At 37.0% G+C, this 17,897-nt stretch overlaps 1 long non-coding RNA gene across 1 annotated transcript in view; it reads right to left on the reverse strand.

Moving 5' to 3' along the window:
* LOC113890504 overlaps positions 1–17,223 on the reverse strand; it is a 121,819-nt gene extending 104,596 nt beyond the window's left edge. Inside the window, exons 1-3 of the long non-coding RNA XR_003510509.1 lie at positions 17,123–17,223; positions 16,677–16,722; positions 15,392–15,456 (exon numbers count right to left, since the gene is read on the reverse strand). This is a non-coding gene — a long non-coding RNA (uncharacterized LOC113890504). The remainder of the gene's footprint in view (positions 1–15,391; positions 15,457–16,676; positions 16,723–17,122) is intronic.
* Positions 17,224–17,897: the final 674 nt, after the last annotated feature.

A 17,897-nucleotide genomic window follows, 5' to 3' on the forward strand; every position in this document is an offset into this window, starting at 1 on the left:
AAAATTGGCATAGAAGGAACCTACCTCAACAGAGTAAGGGCCATATATGAGAAGCCTACAGCAAACATTATTCTCAAAGGTGTAAAACTGAAAGCATTCCCTCTAAGATCAGGAACAAGACAAGGGTGTCCACATTTGCCACTGTTATTCAACATAGTTCTGCAAGTCCTAGCTACAGCAATCAGAAAAGAAAAGAAAAAAAAGGAATCCAGATGGGAAAGAAGAAGTAAACATCTCACTGTTTGCAGATGACATGACACTGTACATAGAAAACCCTAAAGATAGTATCAGAAAATTACTAGGGCTAATCAGTGAATTTAGCAAAGTTTCAGGATACAAAATCAATACACAGAAATCACTTGCGTTTCTATATACTAACAATGAAAAATCAGAAAGAGAAATTAGGGGATCAATCCCATTCACCATTGTAACAAAAAAGAATAAAATATCTAGAAATAAACTTACCTAAGGAGACAAGAGAATTGTACACAGAAAATTATAAGGCACTGATGAAAGAAATCAAAGACAACATAAACAGATGGAGAGATAGTCCATGTTCCTGGGTAGGAAGAATCAATATTGTGAAAATGACTATACTACCAAACATAATCTACGGATTCAATGTAATCCCTATCAAATTACCAAAGGCATTTTTCACAGAACTAGAATAAAAAATTTCACAATTCATATGGAAACAATAAAAGACCCCAAATAGCCAAAGCAGTCTTAAGAAAGAAGAATGGAGCTGGAGGAATCAACCTTCCTGACTTCAGATTATACTACAAAGCTACAGTTATCAAGACAGTATGGTACTGGCCCAAAACCAGAAATACAGACCAACAGAACAAGACAGAAAGCCCATAATAAACCCATGCACCTAGGGTACCTTATTTTTTTACAAAGAAGGCAAAAATATACAATGGGGCAAAGACAGCCTCTTCAATAAATGGTGCTGGGAAAGCTGGATAGCTACATGTAAAAGAATGAAATTAGAACACTTCCTAATACCATACACAAAGATAAACTCAAAATGGACTAAAGACCTAACTGTAAGACCAGAAACTATAAAACCCTTAAGAGGAAAACATAGGCAGAACACTCAATAACATAAATCAAAGCAAGATCCTCTATGACCTACCTCCTAGAGTAATGGAAATAAAAACAAGTTAAAAAGTGGGACCTGATTAAACTTAAAAGTTTTTGCACAGCAAAGGAAACTATAAGCAAGGTGAAAAGACAAACCTCAGAATGGTAGAAAATAATAGCTAATGAAACAACTGACAAAGGATTAATTTCCAAAATATACAAGCAGCTCATACAACTCAATACCAGGAAAACAAATAACCCAATCAAAAAGTGGGAAAAAGACCTAAACAGACATTTCTCCAAAGACATACAGATTGCTAACAAATACAGGAAAAGATGTTCAACATCGCTTACTATTAGAGAAATGCAAATCAAAAATACAATGAGATATCACCTCACACCAGTCAGAATAGCCATCATCAAAAAGTCTACAAACAATAAGTGCTGGAAAGGGTGTAGAGAAAAGGGAACGCTCTTGCACTGTTGGTGGGAATGTAAATTGATGAAGCAACTATGGAAGATAATATTGAGATTCCTTAAAAAACTAGGAATAAAACCATCATATGACCCAGCAATCCCACTCCTTGGCATATAACCTGAGGAAACCAAAATTGAAAGAGACACATGTATCTCATTGTTCATTGCAGTACTATTTACAATAGCTAGAACATGGAAGCACCCTAGATGCCCATCACCAGATGAATGGATAAAGAAGTTGTGGTATATATTCACAATGGAATATTACTCAGCCATAAAACGGAACACATTTGAGTCAGTTCTGATGAGGTGGGTGAATCTAGAACCTATTATACAGAGTGAAGTGAGTCAGAAAGAGAAAGATAAATGTTGTATTCTAACACACATATATGGAATCTAGAAAAATGGTTCTGAAGAATTTATTTACAGGGCAGCAATGGAGAAACAGACATGGAGAATAGACTTACAGACATGGGGAGAGGGGAGGAGAGGCTGAGATGTATGGAAAGAGTAACATGGAAACTTATATTACCATATGTAAAATAGATAGCCAATGGGAATTTGCTGTAAGGCTCAGGAAACTCAGAGGCTCTGTATCAACCTAGAGGGGTGGGATGGGGAGGGAGATGTGAGGGAGGTTCAAAAGGGAGGGGTATATGTATTAGTTCAGTTCAGTTCAGTTGCTCAGTCGTGTCCGACTCTTTGCAACCCATTAACTGCAGCACGCCAGGCCTCCCTGTCTATCACCAACTCCCGGAGTTTACCCAAACTCATGCCCATTGAGTTGGTGATGCCATCCAACCATCTTATCCCCTGTCGTCCCCTTCTCCTCCTGCCCTCAATCTTTCCCAGCATCAGGGTCTTTTCAAATGAGTCAGCTCTTTGCATCAGGTGGCCAAAGTATTGGAATTTCTGCTTCAACATCAGTCCATCCAACGAACACCCAGGACTGATCTTCTTTAGAATGGACTGGTTGGATCTCCTTGCAGTCCAACAGACTCTCAAGAGTCTTCTCCAACACCACAGTTCAAAAGCATCAATTCTTCAGCACTCAGCTTTCTTTATAGTCCAAATCTCACATCCATACATGACCTCTGGAAAAACCATAGCCTTGACTAGACGGACCTTTGATGGCAAAGTAATGTCTCTGCTTTTTAATATGCTGTCTAGTTGGTCATAACTTTCCTTCCAAGGAGTAATGTCTTTTAATTTCATGGCTGCAAGCACCAACTGCAGTGATTTTAGAGCCCAAAGAAAATAAAGTCAGCCACTGTTTCCACTGGTTCCCCATCTATTTGCCATGAAGTAATGGGACTGGACGCCATGATCTTTGTTTTCTGAATGTTGAGCTTTAAGCCAAATTTTTCACTGTCCTCTTTCACCTTAATCAAGAGGCTCTTTAGTTCTTCACTTTCTGCCATAAGGGTGGTGTCATCTGTGTATCTGAGGTTATTGATATATGTATACCTATGGCTGATTCATGTTGAGGTTTGACAGAAAACAACTAAATTCTGTAAAGCAATTATCCTTCAATAAAAAATAAATTAATTAAAAGATAAAAAAGACAGAAATATACCAAGTAACCAGAAGATACAAAACTCAAGAAACAAGGAATTCAATTTAGGGAAAGAAAAATGAAAGAAAAGAAAGAAAATTCCCAGCAGTGATAGCCTAGAATGTCAGTTAAGATGTCTGGCCTAGAGAGCAATGAATCCAGATTTGTATAGGAGGGTAGTGGGCTCCAGGAAGAGGGGGCGAGGCATGAGCTTCACTAAAAGCTGTTTTATAGTTCTGTGAGAAAGTTTGGGTCTAACGTAGTCATAATGATCTAAGTAACAGACCAAATGACATTAAAAAAAAAACTTGTGAAAAGGCAAGAAGAAATGTAATCATAATATAACACAAATTTAAACTGTAAGTATGAATGTATCAGAAAACCATGAAATAACTATAGTGGGAGAATAGGAGGAAAATAGGTACATGCATCAAAATTAGGGTTGAAGAAGCAGTGTAAAAGATATAATGCTAAACTTTTATAGAAGGAAGCTAACAGATACTGTCAAAAATTTAAAACAAAAATACACAGAACTAGCAATAAAGTACAGAATAAGAAATTGAGAGGTAAATACCAGATCAAACAGCCAAAAGAAATTGAAAGTGTCTGCTTGAAGAAAATGAGAAGGGGTTTGCTTATATTTATTTGTTTGCTTTTAGACTTGTAGTACTATTTGGCTTTTAAATGTAAGGGTAAGTATTACTTTGAGAATAATAATTAAATTTCTAAAGAGTAAATAAAATAAACTATAAAGATTTGGGGTAATTTCATATATATGCAGTACTCTAATCAATAATAAATTGGAACACATGAAAATCAAGCTATATTTCCTTTAATGAAATTAAACATTACCCATCTAATATATTCCTTGCAATCTTTATGCACTACTAATGTACTTTATGATTTTCATAACATGCAAAGATATTAGCCCAAATCAAGTAAAAGTAAACATTCTGATTTGAGTGGATGTCAATTTATTTTGGTTACTAAGGTATTGTAACCTTAGTTAGGTCTTGTTCTGATTTTTATTACTACATAATTAATTTTCTTAACACACAGAGACTTAAAGCAATAATTTTAAGATTCTCTCTCTGAGTTCTGGGGTTCCTGTTCAGTGTCTCTCCTGCAGTCACATGCAGGTGACTAGGGTGGCTGAAGCTAGAATAATTTCAAAGGCTTCCTCACAAAACACAGTGGCAGCTGATTCTGGCCATTGTCTGGGACCTCAAATGAGGCTGTCAGCTGAAATACCTATTCACAGCCGTTCCATGTGTTCTGGCCTCCCCACAACATAAAAGTAGGGTATTAAGAGTTAGCATCCTGAGTGGACAGGCAGAAGCATTATCACCTTTTATGACCCAGCCTCAGAAATCACATAGCATTATTCCCCCATAGTCACAATTCTCCTAAAATCCAGAAGAAGGGAAAATAGATCGCCACTTTTCAAAGGCAGGGGTGTCAATGTCACAACGTAAGAAGAACATGAGCGACAGGGGATCTTTTTGTAGCTATTCTGGAATACACAATCCAGCCAAGGTCTCTTTGATCCAGCATAGACAAATCTACATTCACATCATGTTAAATAACCAGCAACTATCTTTAAAAGGAGACATGCTTAGACCAGCAGATTTCAAATTGGGATATGTGTGCTTTGGGGAAAATAATTTTAAGGAAATAATTTCTAGATCCTATGCTTCACATGTACTCTTTCCAAAATTCGATTGCCTGAGAATATTCATGCCAGTTGTTTCAAAAAAGAGAGGCTGACGCTATCGTTCATTTTACCATCTTACAATGGTACCTTGATCCTGAGTGCAAAAATCTCCAGATTTCAAAACAATAGGACAATTCAAAATATTAGTGTTAGTGTTCAAAAAATAAATGACTAATAACTGAATCATAAAATCTGAAACTGGTTTTAAATCTTTGCCTTTAAAAAAACTGAAGGGAGACCTAATTAAAATGACATCTGGAAGATCATTAAAGATAATTTTTGATGATAGATAACTATATGATTTTGGCATATAACTTGGAGTTCAAATGTTTGAGTGACATTGCTAAAACAAAATTCCACTCTTACCTACTTATTCATGGGTATATGATTTCTCAGATCTTATACCCTTAAAAAAACAAAAATAAAGGAGATAGATACTGAGCTTTGTCTCATCCAAACATAATTTGAATTCACTCACATATATTTATTTAGAACAAAAAATAACCCTTCCATCTGAATAATGGACACACTTCTAATAAACTTCATTTTTATGTTTATTACCTAAAGGAACATTTATTTATGCTGTTTAGGTTAATTTTATATTAAAAAGTGTGATGAAAATCCAATTCAGAAGAAATTTTAACATGGTCACATGGTTACAAATTTTTAATTACTTTTCAAGAAAAAAATGATCACTAAAAGACATTCATATGGAAAGAATTTATGAAAATAGGATTGTGATACGGAAATAGAATTTCAAAGAAAAATAAATGAAGAATTTCTAACTGTTAAAATTAGTTTGTTCAAGTATCTTTATATGGATTGTGGTGGGAATCAAAATCAAAATGGATACATTTCAAAGAATGATGAAATTTTTACATCAATGTTCACACTTTTTGGTAAGCTATATATTTTACAACTATTTATACTTATGATGAGAAATTTTAGAGGTCAGGAGAAGTTTCTGAGAAGGGATATAAGTTTTCAAAATTTACTTAAGACTGCGAATTTAGAATCATCCAAAATAATATGAAATCTGGTCCTAATTTAAAAGCAAGTATTTTACATAAGAGTTATTTTTGTTTTTAGCTAAAAGAAGGAGCTTCTGAACATTTTCATATCCTGTTTAACTACAGTTGTTTTTAATTGTACATTGTGTACGTAACTGTGAGGTACTTCAGTAGGACAGTAAAAAAGGAAAATCTTGTTTCATAAAACCTGGCAAAAAGTGGATAAGATTTAATTTTATTTTTATGTCTAAGACTAATTATTTAGAGTTGAGATTTCTGGTTTTACTTAGATTTTTGTACCTACATGAAGGAACATATCTAGAATTAAAAATCTACAGTTACATGTTCAAGGAATATGAATCAGGTAGAAATACAGAAAAAAATGCTGTCCATTTCTTTTGAAGATTATTGGTGATACATACTGCACATAGGATTTAGAAATTCAGATATTCTCCTGGCTCCCTTTACAGTGCCTCAGTGCCCACAAACAGTAAGTTTCATGTAATCTTAATGATATTATATCTCCCAATGCTCATCATGATACCTGATACAGTACATTGCTCAGTGTCTGTTTGTTGAATTATTGAAAGAATTAAAAAAAAAAACTGGGATTCATACACTTAGTGAGTTGGTCAGAAAGCCTTTTCCACTTTCAGAAATTTCCTATTAAAATGAAAATATATGCTAACTGACATGTTAGACATTGAAATAGAAATATCCTATGATGTCACTTATATGTGGAATCTAAAAAAAAATACAAATGAGCATATTTTAAAAAAGAAACAGACTCACAGATTTAGAAAACAAACTTACGGTTACATGGGGGGAAGGGGGAGGAACAGTTAGGGAGCATGGGATTGACGTGTTAGTTCAGATAGTTCAGTTGCTCAGTCGTGTCCAACTCTTTGCGACACAATAAATTGCTGCACACAGGCCTGTCCATCACCAACTCCAGGAGTTCACTCAAACCCATGTCCACAGAGGCGGTGATGCCATCCAGCCATCTCATACTCTGTCATCTCCTTCTCCTCCTGCCCCAATCCCTCCCAGCATCAGGGTCCCTTCCAGTGAGTCAACTTATTGCATGGGGTGGCCAAAGTATTGGAGTGTCAGCTTCAGCATCAGTGCTTCCAATGAACACCCAGGACTGATCTCCTTCAGAATGGACTGGTTGGATCTCCTTACAGTCCAAGGGACTCTCAAGAGTCTTCTCCAACACCACAGTTCAAAAGCATCTATTCTTCGGCGCTCAGCTTTCTTCACAGTCCAACTCTCACATTCATACATGACCACTGGAAAAACAATAGCCTTGACTAGATGGACCTTTGTTGGCAAAGTAATATCTCTGCTTTTCAATATGTTATCTAGGTTGGTCATAACTTTCCTTCCAAGGAGTAAGTGTCTTAATTTCATGGCTGCAATCACCATCTGCAGTGATTCTGGAGCCCCCCAAAATAAAGTCTGACACTGTTTCCACTGTTTCCCCGTCTATTTGCCATGAAGTAATGGGACCAGATGCCATGATCTTAGTTTTCTGAATGTTGAGCTTTAACTTTTTCACTCTCCTCTTTCACTTTCATCAACACACTTTTTACTTTCTCTTCTGCCATAAGGGTGGTGTCATCTGCATATCTGAGGTTATTGATATTTCTCCCGGCAATCTTGATTCCAGCTTGTGCTTCTTCCAGCCCAATGTTTCTCATGATGTACTCTGCATATAAGTTAAATAAGCAGGGTGACAATATACAACCTTGACGTACTCCTTTTCCTATTTGGAACCAGTCTGTTGTTCCGTGTCCAGTTGTAACTGTTGCTTCCTGATCTGCATATAGGTTTCTCAAGGGGCAGGTCAGGTGGTCTGGTAGTCCCATCTCATGAAGAATTTTCCACAGTTTATTGTGGTCCACACAGTCAAAGGCTTTGGCATAGTCAATAAAGCAGAAATAGATGTTTTTCTGGAACTCTCTTGCTTTTTCAATGATCCAGTGGATGTTGGCAATTTGATCTCTGGTTCCTCTGCCTTTTCTAAAACCAGTTCAAACATCTGGAAGTTCACAGTTCATGTACTGCTAAAGCCTGGCTTGCAGAATTTTGAGCATTACTTTACTAGTGTGAGATGAGTGCATTGTGCGGTAGTTTAAGCATTCTTTGGCATTGTCTTTCATTGGGATTGGAATGGAAACTGACCTTTTCCAGTCCTGTGGCCACTGCTGGTTTTCCAAATTTGCTGGCATATTTGCTGGGATTGACGTGTACACACTGCTATATTTGAAATGGACAAGCAACAAAGAGAGCAACAGTGAGAGATTTTATTTTGGGGGGGAGCTCCAAAATCACTGCAGATGGTGACTGCAGCCATGAAATTAAGACGCTTGCTCCTTGGAAGAAAAGCTATAACCAACCTAGATAGCATATTAAAAAGCAGACATTACTTTGCCGACAAAGGTCCATCTAGTCAAAGCTATGGTTTTTCCAGTGGTCATGTATGGATGTGAGAGTTGGACTATAAAGAAAGCTTAGCACTGAAGAATTGATGATTTTGAACTATGTTGTTGGAGAAGACGCTTGAGAGTTCCTTGGACTGCAAAGAGATCAAACCAGTCCATTCTAAAGGAAATCAGTCCTGAATACTCATTGGAAGGACTAATGCTGAAGCTGAAACTCCAATACTTTGGCCACCTAATGCAAAGAGCTGACTCATTGGAAAAGACTCTGATGCTGGGAGGGATTGGGGGCAGGAGGAGAAGGGGATGACAGAGGATGAGATGGTTGGATGGCATCACTGACTCAATGGACATGGGTTTGGGTGGACTCTGGTAGTTGGTGATGGACAAAGAGACCTGGCGTGCTGCGGTTCATGGGGTCGCAAAGAGTTGGACACCACTGAACGACTGAACTGAACTGAACTGTCAACAGAGCATCAGAGTAGAGTGTCATTCAACCTGCACACTACAGAAAGGATCTCCGTATGAAGAGCAGTGAAATAACCTTGATATTTTTTTCCTCTCATTCTGAGTCTGTAACTTTGTATTACTAACTGAATTTCAAAATTCTCTAGTTATGTTTTTTGTTTGTTTGTTACTGGGGTATTGTTTCACAATATTGTGCTAGCTTCTGAGGTACAATGAAGTTCAGTTTTTGAAAATTAGACAAACATTGTTTAGAATCCTTTGGAAAATCTAGACAATTGACAACATTTGTAACGTTTTTGCTGTTACATATTTTAAATCGTGGCTAAAACAGAATACTTGGTAAAGTCCATTGTAAGGAGAAATAATCTATAATAATCTGTTCAGCTCTGTGTCCTTTTAGCTAGCTTGACCCTTTTCACTCATCATATATCCACTGTTCCATAAAGAAAAGCCTCAGTCATCTTATCTCCTAGCAAGGCCAAATGAGGAAATTGTCAAGGAACCACCTGTTCACTCTGAGAGAGTTAACTTGGGCAGGTTGATAAGGAGTCCAAGCCTAAGGCCCCTTTAAGGAGGATGTGAACATTCTCTTTTTCACATTCTTTTGCTTTAGACACATAGGCCTCATAGGCAGCAGTATCTCCTGTTCAAGGACATGCTTCTTTTGAGCTCAGAATGTATGTTATGATAGAAGGTCTGGGTAAAACTTCCCACAGCCTTGAGCTCTGGGTTAACCTGTTCCTTCTGGATAATCTTGTGCTGATGTCATCCCAGGATGTATGTTATGGAAAGCGTCTGGGAAAAATCTTCACAGCTTTGAATAATTTTTTCTATTCTCAACAGCTAGCAGAAAAGAATATAATGCCCTACTTAAAACTAGCAAGGTAGGTAGTCATTCTATCCCTTTCTGATGTCTATGTCAGAAGTTTTTTTCTGTCACTATCACTTTAATAAAATCTCTATTACACAAAGCTCTGAGTGACTGAGACTATCTTTGGTCCCGGAGTTAAATCTTCTCCTTCAGAGACCACAGATCTGGTGGAACACTATAAGTTTTCATCTATCAATCCTCAAATGGCTTTTGTTCTTATCCTATATGATTTTTTTAGCTAAAAATTTTTTGGCTCTGCAAATCAAAAGTCCTTTCTTTCCTCTGACTTCTACAGAATTAAAGTTCATATTTGCCAATCCCTTTGGCTCAGAGCATTCTCATAGTCCTGAGTAAGTATTGACCACTCTTTGTCATCCTGGAACCTGGTTAATAAATCCCTTTCTTGAACTTTGTTCATGTTTTCTGGGTCATTCTCTAATCCCCATATAGGCTGGGAAGTTTAGCTATGTTCATAAATCTGCTTGGATATGGAGATACTCACTGATTAGCATCCAAATAATTAAATAACTGTATACCCCCATCATTTTTCAGGAATTTAAATGTATATGTGTTGAGCTTTTCTAACTCATGTCATTATTCTTTCAGTGATAGAATGGACATGGTACACTGCTCTGTGAAGAATACCTCATTGCCTTTCACAGTTCTCTGAGTTTCATAGTGTTGACTAAAAATACCTTTTCACTAGAAGAGCCTAGAAGAACAGCACTCAAGAGAGTTGTGTTTTCCGTCACATTGATTTCAGTCAGTAGACTCCACTGCATGGTCGAGTTGCATGCTGCTAATAAATCAACAAACATTACATCTGTTTTCCCCTGCATTCAGTCTTTTATCTGTGCCCAGTGATGTTTCATGTTAAATTTTAGAAGAGTTGCCTTTTCTTTCTTTGCTTTGTTTTGGATTATTTTATTTAATACATTTACCAATGACCAATCTCTTGAAAATCTACTGATTTTCTGATGATCTATGTAACATATACTGATGATCTATGTAACATATATAGGAAAATAATTTTATTTCTTGCAAGAAAAGTATTATATTTGCATTGACTCCATTCTTAGACTGTGAAAACCAACTTTTTAACAATATGATCAGGCTGAAGTTCATAGCTTTCACTAGTGCCACAAAGAAGTCAAATGTAAAACACTCCTATTATAAAAGTTCACTGGCTGGTCACTGAATTCTGTTCACCCAGGCTGGTGATAGTGCTTAAACCAAACAAACAAAATAAGTAAATAAAAGTAAATCTTATGCCATAACATTAACTCCTGAATATAGGTTGGCTCCAAGTATTAAATTAACCTGGTAATTATGAGAATTGCTGATGGTGTCTAATGCTAAAGCACATGTTACAGGCAGTTCTCACTTGGCAAGAATATAGTTCCAGATTAACAGTTGAGGAATAACAGGAAATTTTATAGCTAGATGCAAAAAGTGATAAGAGCAGAGGCAATGCATAAAGGATATTGTACTAGTCAGGGCTTTCCAACCAAAGCAATAGTCTACTGAAAAAAAAAAAAATAGTCAACTGAAAAAAAGTACACAGTGTGAGAGTTGTGAGTTGAGTTTTATTTGGGGCAAAATGAGGAATAAAGTCTAGGAGAGAGTGTTTCAGATAGCTCGGAGGAACTAATCCAAAGAAGTAGGGGGGAAAGGTCAGTATGTACATGATTTTGGTGAAGGGGAATATATGCAATCAAGCACACATTTTTGCAGAAAGTTGTTGCTAGTCTTGGGAAGGTTTAGTGCTTTTCTAGATGTGAAGAGATACAAGAATTTGGGCTCATAAAATCTGCTGAAAATATCTAACTATCTGTCAGCACCCAGAGAACAGAGTGCCTCATTCCTTATTTCCACCCTAAACTCCATTCAGGATGTGTTGAAAGTCAGCAGCTGCTGCAGCTAATGATTTAATTCTTGTAGAGGAAGATGGCAGGTGCCAATTTTTAGTTGGCACAGTAAAACAGTGAGATAAGGAATAGGCTCATGTGATTAGAGAGGTTGAAAAGTCATACCATTTGTAGTTCACACACTGGGGACCCAAGAAGTCTATTGGTATAAATTCCAACCTGAGTCTAAAGGCCTATGAACCAGGAGTGATGATGATCTAAGCTTCAGAGGGCAGGAGAAGATTGATGGCTCAGCTTTAACAGTCAGGCAGAGAGACAGAATTTGCCATTGCTCCATTTTCTTCTACTCAGACCCTTGATGGGTTGCATAATGTCCACCCACATTAAGGGAGGGCACTCTATTTTATTCAGTCCATCAGTTTAAATGCTAATCTCTTCCAGAAACACTCTCACAGACACAGCCAAAAACAATGTTTAACCAGATATCTGGCCATCCTGTGGTTCAGTCAAGTTGACACATAAAATTAACCATCACAGGCACCGAATCTAGCTTTAGAAGATCTGATTTGAAGTCCTGACTGTATCACTACTTATGTCCTTAAGCTTACATTGCTTCATCTGAAAAATGAAAGTAATAACTAGCCACTCACTGGGTGATAAAGTAAGTGGTTAGAAATACATGCAAACGTGCCTTGTAAATTTTCAAACACTCTAGAAATATAAGGTACTGTTACTTCTGTTTTTTATTAGTGCTATCCAGGAAGCTATCAAGGCCAGAAAAGTATAAATTTAAGACAAAGTTTAAATTTGTCTTAAATTTATAATTTGTCAGGAATTCCCTGGCAGTTCAGTGGTAAGAACTCCTTGCTTTCACTGCTGAGGGCCTGGGTTCAGTGCCTGGTCACAGAACTAAGATCCTAGAAACCAAATGGTGTGGCCAAAAAAAAAAAAAAAACAAAAGGCAAAACCTTTGTCAAAGTGATTTCACTGCAGGAACAACATAAACAAGCTTAAAGAGCTATCTATGCTTTTGGATATATTTCTAGATAAAATATTACCAAAAAATATTAAAAGAAAGCCTGTACTAAAGAGGTTATGCAAAACAGGATCCATTCAATAAGGATTCATACAGATAGGCAAACCCAGCAATGCCTGAACTGTTATCCAAGCAAACTGTCTCAAAAATTAAAATAAGCAGTTGGAGTTACTACCTCAATACCAGGACAAGTAAATGTCGTAGGAGTACTAATCCTGGAGCACCTATATGTTCTTTTTTTTTTTTTTAATTTTATTTTATTTTTAAACTTTACAATATTGTATTGGTTTTGCCAAATATCAAAATGAATCCGCCACAGATATACATGTGTTCCCCATCCTGAACCCTCCTCCCTCCTCTCTCCCCATACCGTCCCTCTGGGTCGTCCCAGTGCACCAGCCCCAAGCATCCAGTGTCGTGCACCAAATCTGGACTAGTGACTCGTTTCATATATGATATTATATGTATTTCAATGCCATTCTCCCAAATCAACCCACCCTCTCCCTCTCCCACAGAGTCCAAAAGACTGTTCTATACATCAGTGTCTCTTTTGCTATCTCGTATACAGGGTTATTGTTACCATCTTTCTAAATTCCATATATATGTGTTAGTATACTGTATTGGTGTTTTTCTTTCTGGCTTACTTCACTCTGTATAATAGGCTCCAGTTTCATCCACCTCATTAGAACTGATTCAAATGTATTCTTTTTAATGGCTGAGTAATACTCCATTGTGTATATGTACCACAGCTTTCTTATCCATTCATCTGCTGATGGACACCTAGGTTGCTTCCATGTCCTGGCTATTATAAACAGTGCTGTGATGAACATTGGGATACACGTGTCTCTTTCAATTCTGGTTTCCTCAGTGTGTATGCCCAGCAGTGGGATTGCTGGATCATAAGGCAGTTCTATTTCCAGTTCTTTGCTATATACCTGTGAATACTCAGTTAAACAAATAATTTATTGAGAAAATGGAATAAGCCATTGCTTATGTCAGTGACAGAAAAGACATCCACAGAAAAAGAAAGAATAGTGATGGAAATGAGCACACAGAATAGTTCCTCCTTTAAAAGCTGTGTGGACTTAGGCTTCCCAAATCCCAGACCTGTCATTCTCCTAGCTACTATCATTCCTTACACCAAAGCTGTCAGGTTTCTGAAGAACAGAAAATCTTCCATTGCGCTCTCTGGATACTGAGTGCACTGAGAGAGACACAACTTAACTATTCTACCTGAGTCTTGATTCTTTCTTCCCTAACAGAGCTAGCTTCTACTGGGAATGCTCTTACACAGCAATGATGAGAAAGGAGAGTTGGAGAAAAAGATTATCACAAATTTGAACTAAGGGTAAAATAGTGAAAATAAATAACAAAATCTAGGTTAGAAACAATTTCCCTGGATGAGAATTTTTTCTCCCAAATCTTAAGTTGGTTAAGACTCTACCAGTTTATCAGTCATTTAGGCTCAAGAATATGATCATCTTTGATCATCTTTGCTTCCTTTATCCCCAAAAGTTACTAACTGCCAAACCTTATTATTTATAAGCACCTCTTTTCTCTTTCTTTTTAGTCCCTCTTTTAACATTCTAGTTTGTTTCCAAATTATTTTTATGAAATCATTACAATAGCATCCCAGCTGGGCTAGGCCCCCATATCAAAGCTTTCTCATACTCTAATTTGTGCAGCACTAGATCCAACCAGTCCATCTTAAAGGAGATCAGTCCTGGGTGTTCATTGGAAGGACTAATGTTGAAGCTGAAACTCCAATACTTTGGCCACCTGATGCAAAGAGCTGACTCATTTGAAAAGCCCCTGCTGCTGGGAAAGATTGAGGGCAGGAGAAGGGGACGACAGAGGATGAGATGGTTGGATGGCATCACTGACTCAATGGACATGGATTTGGGTGAACTCTGGGAGTTGGTGATGGAAAGGGAGCCCTGGTGTGCTGTGGTTCATGGGGTTGCAAAGAGTCGGACACAACTGAGCGACTGAAGTGAGTGAGTGAGTGACCCAATGTATCTCCCCTGTTCATATCACTTTCCAAAGCAAAATCCTTCAGTGGCTCAACAACACATACAAAATCAAGTCCAAACTTCCTAGGTTAAAAATTAAAAGTCTGAAAATTCCAAGTGTTTGAGAGTTGTGATGCAATAGGAATACACAGATACTGATGGTGGAAGTAAATAGGTAGGCTATTTTAGAAAGCTGATTCTCAGAATCTAGTAAAATAGTATATGCACATGCTGTAACCCCCAAATTCTACACAAACAACAGTCATTATGATAAATAAATTGTGGTGTGAATATCCATATACTGGAATACTTATTTAAAAAAACACAAACTACAAATACATTCAACTGTGTGTATAATCTCATCAATAATACTGAATAAAAGGACTTAGACACAAAATAATAGATACTATCAAATGACATTTCTATAGAATTCAAAAGCATGTAGCATTAGCCTGTGGTGTTAGAAGTCAGTAATGTCTCCTTTAGGGAGAAAGAAAGGCACAGCATTTGAGAAGGGGCATAAATGGGTCTTTTCGTGTGTTGATAATGTTCTATTTTTGAGATCTGGTTTCTCTGGTGTGTTAACTTTGTAATAATCCACTAAGATGTATATTTATGTTTTATTCATTCCTCTGTACTTTTTAAAAAAAATATACATTCCTAGCTTTGCTCTCAAGGTTGGCCACAATCTTCTCCCCATCTGTTTCTCTAATCTCACTGTGTCTCAAACTGCCTCGCTAAATGGTATGCTTCAAATATATCTTAGTCATTTCAGGCCACTATATAAATTATCATAGACTGGATGGCTTAAATAACATTTATTTCTCACAGTATGGAGGCTGGAAAGTACCTGCAGTTTTGATGTCTGGTGAGGGCTCGCTTCCCGGTTTGCAGATGGCCGTCTTTTTACTGTGTCTTCACATGATGGAAAGCAAAGAAAGGAGGAAACCACTTTTATATCTCTTTTTTAAAAGAACACTAATCCCTTAAAAAGACTTCACCCAAGGAGGGGACATATGTACACCTATGGCTGATTCATGTTGATGTTTGACAGAAAACAACAAAATTCTGTAAAACAATTATTCTTCAATTAAAAAATAAATAAATTTTCTAAAAAATACTTTACCCACATAATATAACTACGTCCCAAAGGTCCCATCTTTTGATGCGCTCTCATTAAGGATCAGGGTTTCAACATATAATTTTAAGATAAGGCCAGTAAAAAAAATAAAATCTAATCCATAACAAACTACACAAATGTATTCACTCATCCCAGAAGAGGTTCTATTATTATTCTTTTTTTTTGAATTTAAATTTATTTATTTTAATTGGAGGCTAATTACTTTACAATACTGTATTGGTTTTGCCATACATCAACATGAATCCGCCACGGGAGTACACGTGCTCCCCATCCTGATCCCCCCTCCCACCTCCCTCCCTGTACCATCCCTCTGGGTCATCCCAGTGCACCAGCCCCAAGCATCCTGTATCCTGCTTCTAACCTGGACTGGAGATTCATTTCTTATATGATATTACACATGTTTCAATGCCATTCTCCCAAATCATCCCACCCTCTCCCTCTCCCACAGAGTCCAAAAGACTGTTCTATACATCTGGGTCTCTTTTGATGTCTCGCATACAGGGTTATCGTTACTATCTTTCTAAATTCCTTGTTATTTTGCCAATGCTGTTTCTCACCAGGAATTATCTTTTATATCTCTTCATATCAAAATCCTATCTGCACTGGCATAAAAACAGATGTGCACGCATGCTCAGTCATGTCCAATTCTTTGCTACCCCTTGGACCGTAGCCCTACAGTCTCTGCTGTCCATGGAATTTTCCAGGCAAGAATTCTGGAATGGGTTGCCATTTCCTACTTCAGGGTAAAAACAGACACACAGACCAGATGGAAAAGAATAGAAACCCAGAAATAAACCCACACTTATACAGTCAATTTATAACGAAGGAGCCAAGAATATACAATGGGAAAAGGACAGTCTCTTCAATAAATAGTGTTGGGGAAACTTCATAGCCATATTCAAAAGAATGAGACTATACCACTATTTTACACCATATATAAAAATCAATTCAAAATATATTATCAACTTGAGACCATAAAATTTTACTTACTTACTTTAAAACTTCAGCTTCTTTCAGTAGGACTTCAAACCATAAAACACCTAGAACATAGGGGACATGATTTTTGCACCGGTCTTGGCAAAGATTTTTTTTAATTTAGTATCAAAAGAAAAGGCAACAAAAGCAAAAATAAGTGGGACTACATTAAGCTAAAAGGCTTCTGCACAGCAAAGGAAACCATAAACAAAATTTAAAGACTATATATGAAGTGGAAAAAAATAACTGCAAATCATTATGTTTGATAAGAGGTTAACATTCTAAATATACGAAGAATAAATATACCTCAACAGCAATAAAACCAAACCATCTGATTAGAAGAACTAAACAGACATTTTTCCAAAGATGATATATAACCGGCCAACGGGTATATGAAAAGGTGCTCAATGTTACTAATCATCAGGGAAACACAGATCAAAACCACAGTGAGGCATCACCTTATACCTGTTAGAATGGCTACTTTCAAAACATCAAGGGATGACAAATCACAGACGTGGAGAAAAGGAAATCCTTGTATACTGTTGGTGAAAATGTAAAGTGGTGCAGCCCCTATAGAAAAAAGTATAGAGATACCTTGAAAATCAAAAATAGAACTATCTTATAAACCAGCAATTCCACTTATATGTCTGAAGGGAAAAAAAATCACTATCTTAGAAATCACAAAACAGTGGAATATTATTCAGCCATGAAAAGAAGGAAATTCTTCCATTTGCAACATGAATGGACATTCAGGGCATTATGCTAAGTGAAATAAGTCAGAGAAAGACTGAATGATCTAACTTATATGTGGAATCTAATATATGGGGGTTTTGCTCAGACTCCAAGCAATTCTCAGACGCAGGCTAGGTGTCTTATAATTTAACTTAATTCTGACACTTTCTACCCAAATATAATTTTAGATTCCACGAGTTAAGGGATCAATACCAGAAGACTGTCCTCCACTCCAGGAGCCAATCACAAATCCAGGTTTGTACCTATGCTTCTGATTAACTGGCTATAAATCAGAGGTTTCCATAGTCCCCTCTTTGGGTTCTATTAATTTGCTAAAACAGATCACAGAACTCAGGGAACTAGTTTACTTGCTAGATTGTAGTTTATTACAAAAGATATTAAAGGATATAAATCATAGCCTCACGAAGGGACACGTAGGGTGAAGCCCTTAAAATTTCTATTGGGGTTTGAAGCCTGAAATGATGGTATGTAGAAGCATTTTGGTTCA

This window comes from Bos indicus x Bos taurus, chromosome 3 (genome assembly GCF_003369695.1).
Source record: "Bos indicus x Bos taurus breed Angus x Brahman F1 hybrid chromosome 3, Bos_hybrid_MaternalHap_v2.0, whole genome shotgun sequence".
NCBI lineage: Eukaryota > Metazoa > Chordata > Mammalia > Artiodactyla > Bovidae > Bos > Bos indicus x Bos taurus.